Source organism: Desmodus rotundus, chromosome X (assembly GCF_022682495.2).
Source record: "Desmodus rotundus isolate HL8 chromosome X, HLdesRot8A.1, whole genome shotgun sequence".
In the NCBI taxonomy this organism is placed as follows: domain Eukaryota; kingdom Metazoa; phylum Chordata; class Mammalia; order Chiroptera; family Phyllostomidae; genus Desmodus; species Desmodus rotundus.
Window position 1 is genome coordinate 69369511 of NC_071400.1, and position 6000 is coordinate 69375510.

The following is a 6000-nucleotide window of genomic DNA, read 5'->3' on the forward strand; positions in this document are numbered from 1 at the left end:
TCTTTATGGATGGCAAGGTAGAAAAGCAGATTTGGAGAAGTGACATCGCTAGAAATGGTGGAGTAAGGATGTCTGAAAATTTGCTTCTCCATAAGAACATTGAGAATATTGACAAAAATCATCAAAATTAACTTTTATAGAACTCTGGAAAGTAACCAAAGGCTTGCAACAATTCGAGGAATGTTTTTTCAAAAGTGTGGAATCTCAATAAGAATAGGGAGGTTTATAATACCTTAACTTGCCTCTTAACAGCTTCATCTTCCTAGCTCAGCAAAAGCCTTAAAATCCTACAGTCTTGCAAAAAAAAGTAGCTGTGAAAACTATCAACCTAGTAGCCATTGGGGCCAGAAGAGGCTTGGAGCTCCCCAAGTACTCCATCCCAAGAGAATTGCCATTATCCAACTTTTCTGAGAAATTGCCTGGAAACACTCCAATCAAAAGACAGAGATTGACAGAATGAATAAGAAAACATGGTCCAACTCCATTGTGTCTACAAGAGATACACATTAGTCTCAAAGACACAAATACGTTGAAAGTAAAAGGATGGAAAAAATATGTACTCTGTAAACAATAACAAAAAGAGAGCTGGTGTGGCTGTACTATTAGACAAAATAGACTTTAAGACAAAAGTTTTACTAGCAATAAAGAAGATATTTTATAATGATAAAAGATCATTACACTGAAAATATATAATAACAATCATAAATATATGTAAACCTAAGAACAGAACCCCAAAATACAAGGCATAAAATTGGCACACTAGAAGGGCATGAAATAGAGAATGGAAAAACAGAGAGAAAAATCAACAAAACCAAAAATGGTGCTCAGAAAGATCAACAAAATTTACAAACCTTTAGCTAGGTCAACTAAAAAAGAAAAATTAACACAAACCTGGACAAACTCTTCTAAAAAAAATAGAAGAGGAGGGAGCACTTCCTAATTTATTCTATGAGTCCAGGATTACTCTGACAACAACAAAAAAGACATCACAAAAGGAGAGAATTACAGATCCAATATCTTTTATGAATATAGATGCAAAAATACTCAACAACAAAAATATCAATAAACTAAATCTAGCAACATACAAAAAGGGTTATACACCATGACAAAGTGGAATTTATTCCAGACTGTGAGGATGGTTCCACATATGAAAGCCAATCAATGGATCAAAGACCTAAATGTAAGAGTTAAACTATAAACTTCCAGCCAAGATGGAGGCATATGTAGACAAACTATGCCTCCTTCCATAACAAAGAGGACAACAAATTTAAATACAAAATACAACCAGAACTGAAAGAAAATCAAACTGTATGGAAGTCTGACAACCAAGGAGTTAAAGGAGAAACATTCATCTAGACCGGTAGGAGAGGTGGGACAGGCAGCCCGGGTGGAGAGGACTCTTGGAAAGGCAGTGGCTGGCAGACTGGGCAGTCCCACATTTGCATGTGGAAAAACCTGGTGGAACAACTGGGGAGTAAGACAGACTACACAACCCAGGGTTCCAGTGCAGGGAAATAAAGCCGCAAAATCTCTGACTGAAAAATCCTATGAGGCTTGAGGCAGTAGGAGAAACTCCCAGCCTCACAGGAGAGGTCATTGGAGAGACCCATAAGGTCTTGGAACATACACAAAGCCACCCACCTGGAAATCAGCACCATAAGGGCCCAATTTGCTTGTGGGTAGCAGCAGAAGTGACTGAAAGTCGGCAGAGAGCCGAGCAAGTGGCACTGTTCCCTCTTGGACCCCTCCCCCACATACAGTGTCACAACACAGACACTTGGATTGCCACGCCCTGGTGAACAGCTGAGGCACCATCCCTTACTACATAACAGGCATGCCAAGACAAAAAAAAAAAAGGCCCAAATGAAGGAACAGATCAAACCTCCAGAAAAAATACAACTAAGTATTTACGAACATTGGGGTGCACAGGTTATTTGGATTGGTGTTTCATGGTTCTTAGGGTATACTCCCAGCAGCGGAATTGTTGGGTCAAAGGGCAGTTCCATTTTTAGTTTTCTGAGGAAATTCCATACTGTTTTCCACAGTGGCCTCACCAGTCTGCATTCCCACCAACAGTGCACTAGGGTTCCCTTTTCTCCGCATCCTCTCCAACATTTTTTTGTGGATTTGTTTATGTTGGCCACTCTGACTGGTGTGAGATGGTACCTCATTGTGGTTTTAATTTGCATCTCTCTGATGGCTAGTGATGCTGAGCATCTTTTCATATGTCTCTGGGCCCTCTGTATGTCTTCCTTGGAGAAGTGTCTGTTCAAGTCCTTTGCCCATTTTTTAATTGGGTTGTTTGTCTACCTGGAGTGCAGTTGTGTGAGTTCTTTATATATTTTGGAGATCAGGCCCTTGTCTGAGGTATCATTGGCAAATATGTTTTCCCATACTGTTGGTTCTCTTTTCATTTTAGTTCTGTTTTCTTTAGTCATGCAGAAGCTTTTTATTTTGATGAGGTCCCATTTGTTTATTCTTTCCTTTATGTCCCTTGCTTTAGGGGACATGTCTGTGAGGATGTTGCTGCGTGGAATGTCTGAGATTTTCCTGCCAATATTTTCCTCTAGGACTTATAGGGTGTTACAACTTATATTTAAGTCTTTTATCCATCTTGAATTTATTTTTGTGTATGGCGTAAGTTGGTGATCAAGTTGCATTTTTTTGCATGTAGCTGTCCAGATCTCCCAACACCATCTGTTGAAGAGGCTGTTTTTGCTCCATTTTATGCTCCTGCCTCCTTTGTCAAATATTAATTGACCATAAAGACTTGAGTTTATTTCTGGGCTCTCTGTTCTGTTCCATTGGTGTATGTGCCTGTATTTATGCCAGTACCAGGCTGTTTTGATTACAGTGCCCTTGTAATACAGTTTGATATCAGGTATTGTGATCCCTCCTGCTTTGTTCTTCTTTCTCAAAATTGCTGAAACTATTCGGGGTCGTTTATGGTTCCATATGAATTCCTGAAGTGTTTGTTCTATATCTGTGAAATATGTCATGGGTACTCTAATAGGGATTGCATTGAATCTATAAATTGCTTTGGGTAGTATGGCCATTTTGATGATGTTAATTCTTCCAATCCATGAGCATGGTCCATGCTTCCATTTGTTTGTGTCTTCCTTAATTTCTTTCTTCAGTGTTGTGTAGTTTTCTGAGTACAGGTCTTTTACCTCCTTGGTTAGGTTGATTCCTAGGTACTTTATTTTTCTTGTTGCTATATCAAATGGGATTTTGTTCCTCATTTCTGTTTCTGCAGTTTTGTTGGTGGTGTACAGGAATGCCTTTGATTTCTGGGTATTGACTCTGTATCCAGCTGTTTTGCCAAATTCATTTATTAGGTCGAGTAGTTTTTTGGTGGAGTCTATGGGATTTTCCATGTACATTATCATGTCGTCTGCAAACAGTGACAGTTTTATTTCCTCCTTTCCAATTTGGATGCCTTTTATTGCTTTTTCTTGTCTGGTTGCTGTGGCTAGGACTTCCAATACTATGTTGAATAGGAGTGGTGAGAGAGGGCATCCTTGTCTTGTTCCTGATCTTAGTGGGAAAGCTCTAAGTTTTTGTCCATTGAGTATGATGTTGGCTGTAGGTCTCTCATTTATGGCCTTTATTATGTTGAGGACTGCTCCCTCTATTCCCACTTTGCTGAGTGTTTTTATCAGAAATCGGTGCTGTATCTTATCAAATGCTTTTTCTGCATCTATTGATATGATCATGTGATTTTTGTCTTTGCTGTTCTTGATGTGATGTATTATGTTTATTGATTTGCGAATATTGTACCATCCTTGCATCCCTGGGATGAATCCCACTTGGTCATGGTGGATGATCTTTTTAATGTATTGCTGGATGCGGTTTGCCAATATTTTGTTGAGAATTTTAGCATCTATGTTCATCAGCGATATTGGCCTGAATTTTGTTTTCTTCGTTGTGTCTTTATCTGGTTTGGGGATTAGGATGATGCTGGCTTCATAAAAAGAGTTTGGGAATCTTCCCTCAGTTTGGATTTTTTCAAATAGTCTATGAAGGATAGGGGTTATCTCTTCCTTAAATGCTTTGTAGAATTCTCCTGTGAAACCATCTGGTCCAAGGCTTTTGTGTGTTGGGAGATTTTTGATGACTGCTTCAATTTCATCTGCTGTTATTGGTCTGTTCAGGTTTTCTGCTTCTTCTTCATTCAGTTTTGGAAGATTATATTTTTCTAGAAATGTGTCCATTTCATCTAGGTTTTCAAATTTCTTGGCATACAGTTCTTCGTAGTAATTTCTTACAGTCCTTTGTATTTCTGTGGTATCAGTTGTAATCTCTCCACTTTCATTTTTAATTGTGTTTATTTGGATCCTCTGTCTTTTTTTCTTGATGAGCCTACTTAAAGGGTTGTCGATTTTGTTTATCTTTTCAAAGAACCAGCTCCTTGATTCATTGATCCTTAGAATTGTGCTTTTAGTCTCTATGTCATTTAACTCTGCTCTGATCTTGGTTATTTCCTTCCTTTTGCTTGCTCTGGGCTGTCCTTGTTGTTGTTCCTCAAGTTCTTGTAGGCGTAGGGTTAGGTTGTTTGTTTGAAATGTTTCTATCTTCCTAAGGTAGGCCTGTATTGCTATGAACTTCCCTCTCAGGACTGCCTTTGCTGTGTCCCATAGGTTTTGGGTTGTTGTGAGTTCATTTTCATTTGTTTCCAGGAAGTTTTTCATTTCTTCCTTAATCTCGTTCTTGACCCATTCATTGTTTAATAGCATGCTATTCAGTCTCCATGATTTTGAGTGTTTTGGGTTTTTTCCTTTGGGGTTGGTTTCTAGTTTCAGTCCCTTGTGGTCAGAGAAAATGCTTGATATAATTTCAATTTTCTTGAATTTGTTGAGGCTTGCTTTGTATCCTATCATGTGGTCTATCTTTGAAAAAGTTCCATGGACACTTGAAAAGAATGTGTATTTTGCTTCTTTGGGATGAAAAGCTCTCTATATATCAGTTAAGTCCATTTCCTCTAGGGTATTGTTAAGTGACACAATATCCTTGTTGATATTTTGGCTGGAAGACCTGTCCATTTTTGATAGTGGGGTGTTAAAGTCCCCTACTATAATTGTGTTGCTGTCAATATCTTTCTTGAAATCCTCCAAGATTTTCTTTATGTATTTGGGTGCTCCTATGTTGGGTGCATATATATTTACAATGTTTATGTCTTCTTGGTGGATTCTTCCTTTGAGTATTACGAAGTGACCTTCTGGGTCTCTCTATATGGCCTTTCTTTGGAAGTCTATTTTGTCTGATATGAGTATTGCTACCCCTGCTTTTTTTTCCTGTCCATTTGCTTGGAAAATTTGTTTCCAGCCCTTCACTTTCAGTCTGTGTAGGTCTTTTGTCCTGAGATGGGTCTCTTGTAGGCAGCATATGTGTGGGTCATGTTTTCTTATCCATTCAGCTATTCTATGTCTTTTGATTGGAGCATTTAATCCATTTACGTTTAAGGTTATTATCGATAGGTAGTTATTCATTGCCTTTTTTTCCTACCTGTGTTCCTCTCTCTTTCTTTTTTCTTCTTTCCTTAAAGCAGTCCCTTTAGCATCTCTTGCAGAGCTGGTTTGGTGGAGCTGTATTCTTTTAGACTTCTTTTGTCTGGGAAACTCTTTATTTGGCCTTCTATCTTGATTGAGAGCCTTGCTGGGTAAAGTAGTCTTGGTTGGAGGCCTCTGGTTCTCATTACTTGGAATATTTTTTGCCATTCTCTTCTGGCTTGGAGTGTTTCCATTGAGAAGTCAGTTGCTAACCTTATTGGGGCTCTCTTGTATGTTACTTCCTGTTTCTCCCTTGCAGCCTTTAAGATCCTCTCTTTGTCTTGGAATTTTGCCATTTTATTTATGATGTGTCTTGTAGTGGGCTTCTTTGGGTTCCTCTTCTTTAGGACTCTGTGTTTCCTGGATTTGGATGACTTTTTCTGTCATCAGATTAGGGAAATTTTCCATCATTACTCTTTCAAACAGGTTTTCTATACCTTGCTCTTCTTTT